Genomic DNA, 16,796 nt, shown 5'->3' with positions numbered 1-16,796 from the left:
ATTGTGGACCTGGGTAAGATGAAATTGTTAACAACTTCAATCTTTTCTCCATCTATCATGATGCTGCCTATTGGCCTGTCGTGAAGATTTTTGTGTTCTTTATGTTGAGATGAAATGCATATTGAGGGCTGCAGTCTTAATCTTCTACAGCAAGCACTTCAAGTCCTTCTCAATTTCAGCAAGCATCTGAATAGCAGATTGCTGATATCTTCCTCTAATCCTGATGCCATATTCTTTATGAAGCTCAGTCTCCGGAATGACCTATTCTGCATATAGATTGAAAAAGTATGGAGAAAAAAAATATACTACCTCTCTGATACACTCCTCTCTTAATTTTGAATCATGCTGCGTTCCCTTGTTCTGTTTGGATAACAGCTTCTTGGTCTTGGTTTCACATAAACACCGTTAAGTGTTCTAGGATTCCCATTCTTCTCAATGTGAACCACAATCTATCTATTGTGACCACAGTCAAATGCCTTTGTATATAGTCAATAAAACACAAATAGACATTCTTCTAAAACTCTCTGCTTTCAGCCAAGATCCACCTAACATCAGCAATGACATCCCTAATTGCCATCGCCTCTTCTACACCCAGCTTGTATTTCTGGCGGTTCTCTGACAATGTACTCTTCTAGGATTTTTTGTTGTTGTTGTTGAATGATCTTAAGATTTTGCTTGCATGTGATATTAATGATATTTTCTGACAATTTCCACATTCTATTGGCTCACCTTTTTGGAGAATGGGGATAAATATAGATCGCTTCCAGTCAGTTGGCCTGTTCTCCTGGCCAGCGTTCTTGGTACAACCCGGGGAGCACATCCAGCACTGTAACTGTTTGTTGAAATAGGCCAGTTGGCATCCCATCAATTCTTGGCACCTTATTAATTGCTAATTCCTTTGGAGCAGTTTGAACTTATCCCCTTATTGTCTCTTGATCATATATTATTTCTTTAAATGGTTCCGTGTCAGCCAATTCTTTTTGGTGACTCCATGTTTTCTTTCCATTTTCTTTAATGCTTCCTGGAATATTCAAGGTTTTGCTCATATCATCTTTAAGTATTGCAAATGAAACTTTAATTTGTTTTTTCACATTGAGACATGCTGAGTTCTTCCCTTTTTATTTTCTGATCATTTATAACATATGGTTTTCTGATATCCTATGTGTCCAGCCTGTTTGAACTACCTGTTTCAACTTCTCTATAGCCATGGAGCTTATTTTAAATTGTTTACATCTTTCCCAAATTAGCATTTATCTTTTTTCTCGGTCATATGTAATCTGTCCCTTGACTATCTACTAGAAACTGTATGTAAACTACCTTTCAAAAGGGAGACTCCTGTAACTTTTGAAACTGTATTTTTCTCAGCCATATGTAAACTGCAACTTAGTTATCCATTTTCTAGAAAAGATAAGTAAACTCTTCTTTTGAATGTAATAACTGTGTAACTTTGAACTAGAGATCTTAAGTAGATTAATATCTAACCTAAATGGTTGTCATCACTTTTAGATGCAGAAATAGTTTCTAGAAAATTCGTTCTGCTCTCCCAGATGTGCACTAAAGGGCTTTGCATATTGAATCCCATCTGTTTTATTGACAAGTGACTGTGGAAAGAGCCCCTTGTGTTCACTAACATCTGTTGTTGTTGTTATGTATTGTTGAGTCAGAACTGAATCACAGGTGACCTTTCAGTGGATTTTCAGAAGCTGTTAAATCAGGCAGAAGGAGACTGCTGAACCATCTCCCAAGGAGCAGCTGGTGGATTTGAAACAAGTGCCTCTGGAACAGCAGCACAGCTCCTTTCCACTAAGTCATACCATCTACCCCTCAAAGAACTCTGTTGCTTCACTTGGTTCCAATTCATAACAACTTTCCACTTGGTTATCTTGAAGTCCTAGTTCTTAAATCGACATTTTAGTTCAGGTTTCTGAGCTTATATTGCTTATATAGCTTTCAAAATAATGAACCAAGTTAGAATTTTGGGGCCCAAGAAAATACTTTCATGAAAGTAGACTGCTAATCTAAGATCCAGGGAACAGAATTAATTACACAGGACTGTATGAACTAATGAGGAAATTTTTACTGTAGTTATTTGTTTGAGACTGTGTTGATGTTATTTTAATGTTCTCATTTTCTAACTTTATGAGAAAGCTATTTCTTCTCAAGTGATCTGTAACACATTGCAGTTTAGTAAACTCTATTTTGGTAAACTGAATTAAAATAATTTCAGATAATATATGATTCACACTGAGCCTTTACCCTCAAATTTGGAATTTTATGACATTCTCATAGTTTCATTAAGAAATTGTCTTCTTAGGATTCCGTAAATTCTATATTGTTGTTGTGTACCATTGAGGCAGAACCGACCCATAGCTTACCCTCTGGCGGGTTTTCAGAGGCTGTGAATTGTATGCGAGGAGATTGCCCATCTTTCTCAGAGCTGCTGGTAGCCTCGAACGCATGCCTTCAGGATTGCCTCGCAGCTTCTTGCCACTAGGCCACCAGAGCTCCCGAGTCACGGCTTTACCTGGTGTGTCACTGTGGAGAACTATATTTATTTAATCAGCTAGAACAACTCATTCGTACGAAAACTAAACGTTAGCTCTCCATACCAGAGCTCTGGTGGCTTCGTGGGTTGGGGGCAGCACTGCCAGCTCCAAAGCAGGTGGTTCGAATCTACCAGCTGCTCTGATGTAGGCTCCTCCAGAGTGAATCCAGTAGAAAGCCGACTATGAGTTGGCAATAAGTGTGTCACAGAGCCAAATACCCAAAAAACAAATGAGATCAGATTTTTTTGTTTGTTTGTTTGTGATAAAGAATAATCTTTACGATTATGATCACAAGGAGATGGTTGCCTGGGAGACAAATAAAAGGATAAGAACCAATGGGGGGGGATAAAAAAAAGAAGGCCCAATCAAAAACAAGGGCTACTTTTCCAGGGGAAAGCTATCAACCTTGTCCATTGTAAAACTTGATAATAATGCCCTTAAAATTTAGTCCCTTGGAGGTACAATTCATCACTACTAAAAGAAAGCCGTTTTATGTCTATTAAAATATTTACTTCAGCATTTCTGCTTGCCTTTATGTGTTCCTACCTTTAGGATTTATCCTTTAATCATTTGTGTCATTTGATGTGTCTACCGTTTTTTCTTTCAGAAGAAGTGAAACAGACAATTCCCAGTCCTCTTTCTTTACCCCTGCTTACTGTTGATTTGACCTTTACCCCTTCTTACCGCCTTTCTCTCCGGATGCAAAGGGACTGGAATGTACCGAATGCACCACAGAGAGGCAGTGTCTGGGGAAGTTGTTCTCGCGCTGTTGTAGGATACGTTAACGGATTGTGAGATTCACCATGATGGCTTTAAGAATCTCCCGTCAGGCACGGCAAAACATATTTATTTAAAACTTATTGAGAACCTGCTAGGAATCAGAGAAATCCACAATTTTGTGGATTCAGTGATTGATACCATATAGGACTTGTGTTTGTGGACTATTTTTAAGAAACCTTCGCCAGTTCTTTTCTTTTCTGGTACATAGCTGTTTAGACTTCCAGCTATGAGTCAAATATTTTTGCTAGCCCAGATATACACACACGTTCACTCACACACATACAAATGTTCATGAATGAAACTCTAAAGGAGAATTTCATAAGGTCTTTAATTTAATTCTTGCTGAATTAAACTTTTCTTTTATGGGTCTGCCTGCCTGGGAATCTTTGTTTGCTCAGCTTCAGTCAATTCCCTGCATGCTTCTGTTATCTGGCTCTGTTAATTGTTTGAATTCATAAGAAGTAGTGTAGTCAAGCCAGGATGTGAAAAAAAATATATACTCCTTCAGGAAGGAAATTTTCACACAGTTGTCTTTTGCATGAAGTGGGAACAAAAAATATTTCTTCATGACAAGGATGTTATAAAGAGAATGGGTTGAAAGGGTTTAGAGACAGCTTTATCTAAAGTTTCCCAGACCACTTAAAATGGTTTGTTTAACAAGCTATTTTCAGGGAAATGAGGTCCTGGTACCAAGATAAGTTTTCAAAACTCCTTAAGCATCTTGTTAAAGCTGTTTAAACATCATCAGTGATGTTTTATGATTCCACTTGAAGGCTATATGACTATGATTGCAAACCTCTGAAATGAGTTCCTGAAATCATCTCTGTGTTGCTTTATACTCAATTCTTCAATAAAAGCCCCTTCTCTAAGCCTTACCCATCTTTCTTGGGACCTTAACCAATGACTAACCAATCAAATAACTGTGATATAATTGCTTTTCCTCCAAGAGTGTATTATAATTTGTTTGCTCTCTGCTTTTGTTAGAAGATTCTAGTTAGAGTCAACAGTTCTCATTTATGTGATTGGTGCTTCTCTGTATGTGAATGTATTTTCCTGTTTTATTTTCTCTGAATAAGTTGTCTTTACCTCATTTTAAGGATGAAGCATTTTCTTTCTTATCATTAAGCAAAATTGTTTTAAATTTATTTATATGTACGTATTTTTAAATTTTTATTTTATATTGGTTTGCGTATAAAATTTGTATTAATTGTTTCATTCCTGTACATTGTATTTCACACATTCCTTTATTCTCATTGTGTTTCATACAATCATGCCAATATAATTTTATAATCACTTTATAACCAATGATCAATGCCCACTATCACCCCATCTTTTCATGTCCCCACTGGATCTATCCTAATTCTTTCACCCGCTGCCACTGCCCATCAAACTCTGTTTCTCAGTGATTTCTTCCCTTCCCTACCCTCAGCCCCCTTGACTCCCTCCTTTCCACCCTTTTGACTTTTATGCACATCTTACTAGGTATCTTTATATTTTTATAATAATGATCTTATGCAGTATTTGTCCTTAAGAGACTGGGTTAGTTCATTCAATGCAAGCAAAAGCTTTTAAGATCTAATAACACTCTTTGAAGTTCCTTTAATTCTAGCCCAATCTATATATGATCCACTGTAACTGAAATAGATTTTATTTTACTAAAACAATAATTCTGATTGCAAATCACTAAATTAGTTTCATAATCTATAATTGGTTTGTGAATTCAAGTCTGAAAAGCACTTCCTTGAAAGGCAGAATTACATGTGTGAAAGTTTGCTTAATTTTCTCTCATGAATATTCTCATATTATCATTGATTTCATGAACAATGTAAAATGAAAGGAGAGTTCATTGGTAGTCAGTCAAGTCACATCAAACTATCCTTATTGTCCTAGAGACAGAAGCAACCATACAAGACCAACCATGAGCAAATGTCTTTTCAAATTAGACCTTGGTGGTCTAATGGCAAGAAACTACATTGCAATCCTGTAGGATTCGAATCCACCAGCTACTTCGAGGGAAAAGGATGGACAATCTCATCCCATGTGGTTAACTGCCTCTGAAAACCTGCTATGGGGTCAGCTATGGCCAATTCAGACTCCATCCAAGGTCCACCACAACAAACAACAACAACCAGATGAGGATAGCAAAGCCAAGCTATTGTTCATGTTTCCTTTTCTCTTTGAGCTACTCAGAGATAAAACGAAGTTATATGCTAAACTGATTTCAGACTGTGCACTTTTCTCCAGCAAATGAATCTGTTAAAATCTAGGGAGTGCCTGCTGACCTGAGCACATTGCTATTCAATGCTGACTCAATGTTTTCAGGGAAAAGAGAGGAAGAAAACTTGTATTTTAAGTATTTTAATAATATCTACTGATAACTTGTCCCAGCTACTGTTTTATTTTTGCTGACACAGGAGAGAAAATAGCATGTTATCCTTGGAGAGTGTAAGTTACTGTTGGGAGTTTTCACAGTTCTGTGTTCCTCAACATAGAGCATTTCTAGGGCCAGGCAGGCCCAGCATGGCATTTCCCCCTTTTTTGTCCTGTTGCACATTCTGTTGCCAAAGAAATTATTTTTTTCTTTATTTATGACACTAACTTTCTGTGTCATACAACATCCTCTAAACCAGCTGAGAAAAGTTTGTTTAATAAAAATATGTATAGGAAAAACATGTAAGACACAACAAATGAAAAAAATATATAATGCATAACAATAGTTTAAAAACTTCTCCAAATTCTTACAATCATTGTTCTAGGTTTCTTCATGAGAATAGTAAGGACTCACACAAAAGCCCTGGAGTAGGACAAAATGCTAACCCACCTGGCTGCTCACAAAGGCTAGAGATTTTACACCTAGAAACACCTCAGAAGAAAGGCCTGGTGATCTGCTTTCAAACCCATGGTGCACAGTAGGTCTCCTCCACAAGTGGGGCTGTCATGAGTCAGAATCAGCTTGATGAGAGCTGGTCAAGTGTATAGTCTAGGGGGAAGCTCTTGTGGTTTGCATGCTGTTTGTTCCTTGAGCTAATTGGTTCTGTGGTTTAATATCTTTTACACGTACTTTACTTCTTCCTTATTTTCTTTCTCCAGTTGCAGGCAGGATGCTTAAGCCATATGATAATGTTCTAATTCCCCCCCCCTCCCCATACGCTTTATTTCCTTTAAACTTTGTTGTGGTTAAACGCTACTGAGTCAATTGTGAGGTATAATGACTCTATAAATACCAGATCAAAACCATACCCAATTCTGCCCATTTTCACAATCTTCAACGTGCTCAAATTCAATGTTATATTCTCTATGTAAATATTCCTCATTGAGAGTCTTATCTTTTGTTGAACTACTGTCTCTTGAAAGCATGTCCAAAGTATGTGAGATGAAGATTTTCCATCCTTGAATCTGAGCTACACTCTGGCTACACTTCTTTTAAGGTGAATTTGTTTTTCCCTTTGATAATCCATAGAAAGTCCAGGAGTTCTAGCTTACATTACAATTCAATTCTTTCTTCTTTCATACTAATTGTTCAGCTTTAACAGGTTATGTTGTTGTTACATTCCATTGCATTGGAATTGACCTATAACTGACCCTCCAATAGGTTTCCGAGGTAGTAAATCATGTTTAAATTGATTGCCCATCTTTCTCCATGGGGTAGCTGATGGATTCAAACCACATACCTTTGCGTTTGCAATGCAAGTCCTTACCACTAAGCCATCAGAGCTCTGCAACATGCTTATGAAGCAAAAGGAAATATCATGATTGAAGAAGGTGAACCTTACTCTTTGAGTGGCTATCCCTGCTCTTTAGCTCACTTAAGAAGTTCCTGGCAGGAGATTCCCTCAGTGCAATATGTCTTTTAATTTTTTCACAGTTCGCACCATGAGTGTTGATTGTGGATCCAAGTAAAATGAAGGCGAGGTTGTGGAGAAACTGGAACCCTGATTCAGTGTTGGTGGGAGTGCAAAATGGTGCAACCCCTGTGGAAAACAGTATGGCGCTTTCTCAAAAAGTTGCAAATAGAGATACCATTTGACCCAGCAATTCCACTACTGGGAATATACCCTGAAGAGAACATAGCTGACATCCAAGCAGATATATGTACACCCATGTTTATTGCAGTTTTGTTCACAATAGCAAGGAGTTGGAAACAACCTAAGTGCCCATCAACAAACGAATGGCTAGAGAAGCTGTGGTATATTCACACAATGGAATACTATGCTGCATTAAAAAACAAGGAACTCATGCAATATTATTCAAAATGGTTGACTCTGGAGAACATTATGCTGAGTGAAATATCCCAGTCACAAAAGGACAAATATTACATGATGCCACTGTTGTAGAATGGGACTAACCTCAGGGTTGGGGAGAGACTGAGTAAGATGTGTTCAATAATGTATACTGCACTGAAACAGAGGAGGGAGAAAACTGTTTAAAAGAGATATATAACTAGGTATTTCTGTCATCACAGGAGTCTAGAGCGAGGGCTACATGGTGGAGGGGACCTGGGGGAGGGTTTGTAAAACAATGAGAGAATCTTTTCTTTTACTTTTCCATAATTTTTGACTCATGTACTTATAACTTGTTAGTCAAATTTGTGTCTTCTATGTTGCAACACCTCCATGATACATCTTCAAGGATATGAACATGTATAGCCAAGCACAATCAATAAGAGTGCATCTAAATTCCAAAATCAATCTCCATAATAGTCTATGTGTTTCCTACTGCCAAAGGGGCCCTTTAGAGTAGTGAGAGAAGATCTTCACCCTGAAACCCACAGCGTCCCTTTTCAGCAGGAAGTAGCTAAGAGAATACGCCATCCCCTTTTCCTTATGCCTCAGGGTGAAGTCTCTCTCAGGGAGGAGTGATAGGGAATGGCAAAGGACACACTGACAAAGAAGATTAATCAGAACTGGCTTTGACAAGCACTGTGGCATTTGGACAAGAACAAACTGGGAGGAGGGTAGAGAGAATGGTGCAGTGGTGAATGAATGGAAACCCAAAATCTCTGTAAATGTTTATGAAAATTAATAAAATATAATTATAGAAAAAAAAATGAAGTCATTGACAAATTTTTTCTCCCTCTATCACAACATTGGGCTTGGTCCAATAGTGCTGATTTTCGTTTTTTTTTTCATGTGGTGCTGTAATCCAATTTGAAAGCTGTCACCTTTAATCTATGTCTGTAGTACTTCAAGTCTTCTCTTTTAGCAAACATGATTGTATCATTTACATAATATAGGTTGCTGACAAACCTTGATGTCACATTATTCTTTATTATTCCAGCTTCTAAAATTATTTGCTTAGCCTACACGTTGAATATGTATGGAGGAAACATAACAACCCTAATGCATATCTTTCCTGTTTTTCAACTATGCTTGAATGAATGCTTCTAGAATTTTTTTTTTTATGTTGCATTTTCTTTATAGTTACAGATTATTTTTACAGTAAATGTCTGGCTTACTAATGTGATTGTAAATTTAAATTTCTTTAACACATTTGAAATATCTAGATTATCTAATTATCTCTCTTATTGCATTTTCCAGGGAATTCTGTTGGCATAGTGGCAAGAAGTGTCTACCAATTCAGAGGCACATGGTCCAAATCCACCAGGTACTTCATGAGAAAAAGATGAGAAGTCTTCTCCAGTGTGATTTATGATCTTTGAAAATCTGCTGGAGGGTCAAACTATGAGTCAGTTCTAACTTAGATAACACACACCAATGTGTGTTTCCTAGTTCTGGTGAAACTCACCGTATGTTCATCTATACTATTCATATCTCTGAAAAAATCTTCTTAGTACAATGATATGGCAAAAATCTCAGCTTCTAACCAAAGGAAAAGTCAGTGGACTGAACTGCTGAATTCATCAGCTGCTCCATGGGAAGAAGGCATAGTTTAATTCTGTCAAGTTTACGGCCCTGAAAACCCTATGGGAAGGTCTACTTTACATTAAAGAAGTAGCTGTGAGTTGGAACTAACCAGACAACAATAGGCCTGGGGTTTTCCCCATTGATTGTTTTTGTTTTGTCTTTAAATTTTATAGGACATCTTAACAGATAAGGCCACATTGCAAGAACATACCTCAGTCAGGACAGAATGATAGAATGTGAGATTAAAGCTAATACAAGGAAACACAGAAAGATGATTATATCACATAGTCACTGGTGTGAGCCTGTGAAATAAGCATGATTGTAAGTGATGAACCAAACGATTTTGAAATACATAAATAAAAAGCCAAAAACTATTCATAGGGATCTTGAGGGCCTCTTATTTCAGAAATGATGAATAATCCTGTCTCTTAGTTTGTCTTACTCCAAAAGCTCTACTAAAACATATCCACCATGAGTGACCCTACTGGTACTGGAAATACTTGGGGAATAGCACTCACCATCACAGCAGCATGCAAAACCTCACAGCATAGCAAACTGACAGAGTGTACACTGACAGATGAGACACGAGATGGCCCAGGGAAAGACAAGATTTCGATCTGTTGTTCATAACATCACTATGAGTCAGATTCAATTCTATGACATGTAACAATATAAATATCCCAAAATAAACAATTTTTTCACCATCCACTCCAAGAGGAAAATCAATTACTTATCATGTCAGTTAAGGAAGGAACAAGATCACTAACGTCTAACATTGTATAAAGAAAAGGAAAACAGTGGTGTCAGCTTTATTGTTAGGAATCCAAATGTAATGGTATTACTATTACTTAAGTGCTACCTCAGGTTAGGTTCTCTGAAGCAGGAAAACCAGCCAACCGTATGTACATAAATCAAGGTAAAGGCTCATGTGGTGTGGAGGCAGACAAATCTCAAATCTGTGTGGTAAGCATGAGGTTCGAGGCTCCTCCTGAAAGCAAAATCACCAGGTCAGATGAAAGGTTGTTGGTTCACAACCCAGAAGACACAGGTGGGGGGATGACACCTGAAATGGAGGGAGCTTTTGCCTGAATAGTCATCTACACTGGATACAAGCCCTTTCCACTGTTCACATCAGTCACAAGGTAGTTAATGCTTTCACAATACCTGCTGAACCACTGAGAGTCATGGATTAGCCAAGTTGACACATACGCTTACCCGTAACAGGTCTTTCTTTGTGCAGTAGCAAGAATGCCACGGACTGTACAGTTCTGATGAACTGTTTCTTTATCATAGACATTTGAGAGTTCATTTTTTTATATTGACAGAGTCATACAAAATTCTCTGAATATATCTAGTCAGAAAATTGACATGATCAATAACATTCTCTAATCCTAAATAACCCTAGTTCTGGTGGCCTAGTGGTAAGAAACTGCACTGAAATCTCAAATGGCAAGTGGTATGAATGGAGGAAGACTCATCAACAACCTATGTTATGCAAATAGCAGAATCTTGCTCACTGAAAACAGATGAGGATTTGAAGCATTTGCTGCAGAAGGTCGAGGACTGCAGTCTTAAATATGAGTTGATTCTCAACATCAAGAAAACAAAGATGACAGATGGGCAAAAAGATTGAAGTTGCTCCAAATTTCGTTTTACTTATATCCACAACTAACTCCCAAGGTAACAGCAGTCAAGAAATTAAAAGCTATGTAAGCTACGTTGCAGTGGGAAAATCTGCTGTCAGGGACCTCTCCAAAGTGGTGAGGAGCCACTTTTTAAAATGCCAGTTTAAAGACCAAAGTACACTTGATTCAAGCCATGGTATTTTCCATTGCTTCCTATGCATCTGGAAGTTAGACAGTGAATAAGGAAAGATGGCAGAAAAAGAATCTTTGTCTTTGAATTTTGGTGTTGGAAAAGAGGACTGAATATCTCATTTACTGCCGAGAAAACAAACATGCATCTTGGAGAAAGTGAGTACAGGGTGTTCCTCGGAGGCAAGGCTGTTGAATCTCTATCCCATTGCTTTGGACATGTTGTCAGAAGGGACTAGTCTTTGGAAAAAGATACCATGCTGGGAAAGGTGGAGGGTTAGAGAAAGAAAGGAAAGCGCTCACCAGTATGGATTGACATAGTGAGTGTAACAATAGCCTTGAGCACATCAGAGATTGTGCGGAGGGTGGGGCATAGGGAACATCAGGTCTGTTTTTCATACAGTCTCTGCAGTAGACTTGATGGCACCTAACAACAACATGAACCAATGGCCTTTGTTTTAACACGAACTCAATAACCGAAATCCAAGATAAACATTATTGGCTCCTTTTTATCTAAATCTTTATAAGGTCAGTGATTTATTGCCTAGCTTTACTTCACCACCACCATCCTACCACCCACCACCTAGGGCTCCCTTTGTGAAGTAGTTTCACTTGCCAAGTATTTTCACCAATAAACCTCTTTCCATGTTTTCATAGAAAAGTCTGGACTCCTGTTTCACTAGGAATCCATGTAAAGAGTACACTGGAAACATGTGGTCAACACATTTAAGGGTGTCCTGGCTACACAACCAGCAAAAAACCACCTCTGCGTAAGTGCAATGTTTTCAGTTGTTGTTGTTGTTGTTGTTGTTAAGTGCCATCAAGTTGTAGATGACTCATAGCAACCCTATGAACAAAAGACTTGAACACTTGTATAATTTTATCATTTCTCCAAGTTCATAGGGTTTCCAGAGGCAAGCTCTTTCAGAAATGGATGCCACTTCTGCTTCCAAGCTTGTTTTAATCAGGGAACTCTACCAAACACTGTCCATCATGGATAACCATTATCGCATTTGACACATCAGTGTCACAGTGTTTAGTATCACAGCAACTATGAGTTGCCTCTATACAGCAAATGGACAGATTAGTGCTATATCATGTAGAAGAATGTTTGACCAAAACCAATTAAAACCAGGCCTGAGGGCCACAAATCAAAATCACCTACCTTTGACTTGGTACATAACTTTCTATCCACAGAGCTCTCTCTATGTTATTGTTAAGTGCCGTCGAGTCATAGACCACTCATAGTGACCCTATGAACGAAAGATCTGAACGTTGCAAAACCTGAATTCAAGTTTTGCCTTTGCCAAGAGTAAGATGCATAATATGCATTCCTCACATAGTTTGAAATAATGGATTCTGGATAGCTTTACAAGTTAAGGATGATACAAATATATGTTACACAATGTTAATAAATCATGAAAATACATTTTTCCCTTTTAAAAAAATTATTTTATTTTAATAATTTTAATGAACATTTACAGAGATTTTGGATTTCCATTCATTCATTGCTGCACTTCTCTCCCCGCCCAGCCCTCCCCTCCAACCTCCCTACCCCCAGTTTGCTCCTCTAAATGTAAAAATACATTTCAAAGATGTAATGTGTTATTGAGTTGACCACCATTCATAGTGACCTTATGCAAAATAGCTCTGAATCCTGATCTATTATGGGCCAGTCTCTGACATACCTACCCTCATTACTCCAGTTTCTATGCCAATCCAACTCATCTAGGGTTTTACTCTCCTGTACTGTCCCTCCAACCTCCCAAGCATGATGTCCTTCTCTAAGAACTGGTCCCTCCTGGAAACATGCCCAAATTATGTGAGATAGAGCCTCAAAATCCTTGCCTTCAAGGAAGAGCTTGGCTTCATCCTCTCCAGGACATACCTCTTAGTTCTCTTAGCAGTTCATGGTATGTTCAGTGCTCTTCTCCAGCACCACAACTCAAAGGCATCAACTCTTCTTCTGTCCTTTTTGGTCATTGTCCAGCTTTCTGATGCATAACAGGCATTTGCAAAGATCATGGCCTGGACTGGATGCCTCTTTGTCTCTAGGCTGGCATTGTTGCTCTTAAGCATTCTGGCGAGGTCCTTGACAACAGATTTTCCTAATGTAATTTGTACTTTGATATTCTGACTGCTGATGCCAAGAGTATTGATTGTGGAACCAAGCAAGTTGAAATTGTCAACAATCTCAATCTCTTCTGCATCTATCGTGATGTTGCCAATTTATCATAATTTTCCATTTATAAAACTTTTTAATGCACTCTCATTTTAGGCTCTGCTAATTTCTCACATTTTCCTCACATTTCTCAAACCTAAAGGCAGACAGTTTGAATCCACCAGCAACTCTGATGGCAGAAGTCATCTCTTTAAGTGCATTTTTACAAGCTCTGAAAATCTATTGGAAGGACTGTTTGCTGTTGCACAGATGGAAAGGAGGTTCTAGGGGTGCAATAGTTAAATGCTTGGGGGATATCCTAAAAGTGGGCAATTGGACTCCACCCAGCAACTCTGTGGAAGGAAGATCAGATAAAGCTGCTTCCATAATGGGTATAACACAGCAAGTCAGACGGAGACTACCTTACTCCATCACACAGGATCATCAGGATTCAGAACTGACTCAAAAGCATTTGACAATCAATCCAGGTCACAGACAGCCATATTTTTTAATTCCATCTCCATGTATTTCTTCTACAATAATGTCTTCTTTTAAAAATTATTATACATTCCTTATACCCTAAAGAGACCATAAATGACATCCAAGTAGATATATGTATACCCATGTTTATCGCGGCTTTGTTTACAATAGCAAGGAGTTGGAAACAACCTAAATGCCCATCAGCAAACGAATGGGTAGAGAAGCTGTGGTGCATTGAAAAACAAGGAACTCATGCAATATTATTCAAAATGGGTGACCCTGGAGGACATTATGCTGAGTGAGGTATCTCAGTCACAAAGGGACAAATGCTATATGGTGCCACTTTGTAGAATGAGGCTGGCATTGGGGTGGGGGTAAGACTGAGAAAAACTGAATGAAATATGTTTACGGAATTGAAGTCTATGGGGGAGAGAATAGTCTAAAAGTATTATATTCTAGGGCATTATTTTTATTGTAGGAGTATGCAATGAGGGTTGCAGAGTGGATTATATTTGGGGGTAGGGGGTGGGGCTTGGGGAGGTGTGTGGGGGGATTGTGTACCAATGAGGGAGTTTTTCTTTTGCTTTTCAAGGAGAGGAGCAAATGGGGGGGGTTTGTGCGGGGAGAAGAGTGTAACAATGAATGAATGGAATCTCAAAATCTCTGTAGATGTTCATTGAAATGAAATATAAACAACCTAAATTAAAAAAAAAGAATAACGATGAAATTAAAAAAAAAAGAGTAAGGTGCACCTGATAAAAAAAAAAAATAATTATTATACATTCCTATGCCCACAGGCATGGAGTTGATTCTGACTCCTGGCCTCCTTTCCTCAGGTTTTGAGGCTGTGCATCTTTATGGGAGTACACACTTCTCATCTTTCCCCCAAAGAGCACATAGATAATTTGAACTGCTGACTTTTCTCTAGGTTTGCAGCCCGATACATCACACTGTGTGCCGCCAGGGCTCCGTACTAAACTGTTTAATTATGATGACTCTGTGGACAAACCAGAACACTACAAAACAATTCGATGCTTCCTTCCAGAAAGGGCAAGAGGAGATTACCTGCCTTCACTGTTCAGTCTCAAAATGTAGGATTGTCAAAAGAATGTTAGAAAAAGCCATTATTATACTTTTACAACATGCAGGGGTTAAAAGCAAAGTGGAAGTGTGGGCTGTCTATAGTGCTATAATAGAATCCATGGATGCTGGGAGAAATCGATTATCCCAGCAGGGCTACTGGTGTTGAGCATACAAAGTGCAAGTTGGTAATAAGAGGTGGCTGCTTTGGTGCTCTGCTGTTGTCGGGGCACACAGACAACTAAGGGTTTGCAGTTATCCATGAGCTGTACCTAATCCTATATTCTGTCACAAGAAATCTTCCTGGGAGCTCTCTCATTGTCCTTTCTCTAGGCAGCGGGACTTAAGGGGCATTGGCAAATGGCATTGTTTTTCAACAGCCTTAATTTCACTCCTAGCTCCTTAGGAAGTATCAATTTCTGCTGAGTGCCACTGCATCCACTTTATTTCCTGCCAGACCTTTTTCAATGGATTCCTGTTTTTCTGCCACTTTTCACACTTATTCACAAGGCCTCAAGCAACTTAAAGGCAGTAGGTCAAGGTTGGATGAGCACAAGGAGATGTATTTCCTTAAAATAAAAAAAAATCTATAAACATGCAGTCTTTAAAAAGAACCTACATGTGTTAGTTTGTACTTGTCAGAAACACATATTTTAGTTTTACTTTTGGTTGCATGTCTTTTTGCTAACAAAAAATTGCTACATGTAGTATAAAATCATTTAATGAATTATGTATTGGAATATATCTATCTATAATGGCTATTGTGTGTGTCATCAGGACTGGAGGAAGGTTCATTTACAACCTGTGTTATGCTGATGACACAACCTTGCTTGCTGAAAGTGAAGGAGACCTGAAGCACTTGCTGTAGAGGATCAAGGACTGCAGCCTTCAATACGGGTTACATCTCAGTATCAAGAAAACAAAATCATCATGACTGGATCAATACAATCATAATGGATGAAGAAAGGATTGAGATTACTAATGATTTAATCTTGCTTGGATCCACAGTCAACACCTTTGGTATCAGTAGTCAGAATGTAGGGAGATATATAGCATTGGGAAAGTCTACTGTCAGGAATCTCTCCAAACTCCCGAAGAGCTTTCTGCAGATTAAGGTGCACCTTATTCAGGCCACAGTCTTTTCAATCACTTGCCATGCATCTGAAAGCTGGACAATGCATAAGGATGACAGAAGAATAAATGCATTTGAGTAGTGATGAATATCCCATGGACTTTCAAAAAAACCAAACGGGTATGTGTTGGAGACAGTGAACAAGAACATTCCATAGAGGCAAGGTTGATGAAGTTTCACCTCATATATTTTCAACATGTTTTTAGGTGAGGCTATTACTTGGGAAAGGACTTTATGGTTAGAAAGGGTCAGGGGAAAGAGAGGATACCCCTCAATGAGATGGGGGGGTGAAGCATCTGTGGCAGTAGATTCAAATGTGCCGGTGATGAGGATGGTGCAGGACAGAATAGAGTTCAGATCTACTGTTCGTGGGGTCGCAATGAGCTGCACTTGTTTTGATGGCACTTAACAACAACAATAATAATGAAGTCCCCATTCCAGCTTCTGGCAATAGAATAAAATATAGTAAAGAGAGGAAAAGAAATATTATTGGTACTATAAAATTGTAAAGATTTGAAGAAACTTTTAAAAAATCTTGCATTGAGAGTTTATTTTTACTTAAGTAGGGGGTTGGTGAAATTAATTTCAGCAAATTGTTTTTCCAACCAAATATTGCAGAATGAAGTTTAAATATGATTCTCCAGACATCACAGCTTCTATATTTTGGACTCAAATATTTCTAATTTCTAATACCTTGACCAGCAGAGAGTATCAGAGGAATATCTTTCTGTGTTTCATTGACTATGCAAAGGCATTTGATTGTTTAGATCACAACAAACTGTGGCTGACTGAGAAGAATGGGAATCGCAGAACACTTGATTGTACCTACGTGACGCCTAAACTTGGACCAAGAGGTAGTCATCAGAATAGAGCAAGGAAACACTGTATGGTTCAAAATTGGGAAGGGTGTACACCAAAGATGAATCCTATCTTCATACC

The sequence above is a fragment of the Elephantulus edwardii genome, unplaced genomic scaffold, assembly GCF_000299155.1.
Source record: "Elephantulus edwardii isolate Elephantulus edwardi_28Jun2011 unplaced genomic scaffold, EleEdw1.0 scaffold00052, whole genome shotgun sequence".
Classification (NCBI taxonomy): Eukaryota; Metazoa; Chordata; class Mammalia; order Macroscelidea; family Macroscelididae; genus Elephantulus; species Elephantulus edwardii.
This window is presented reverse-complemented; position numbering follows the sequence as displayed.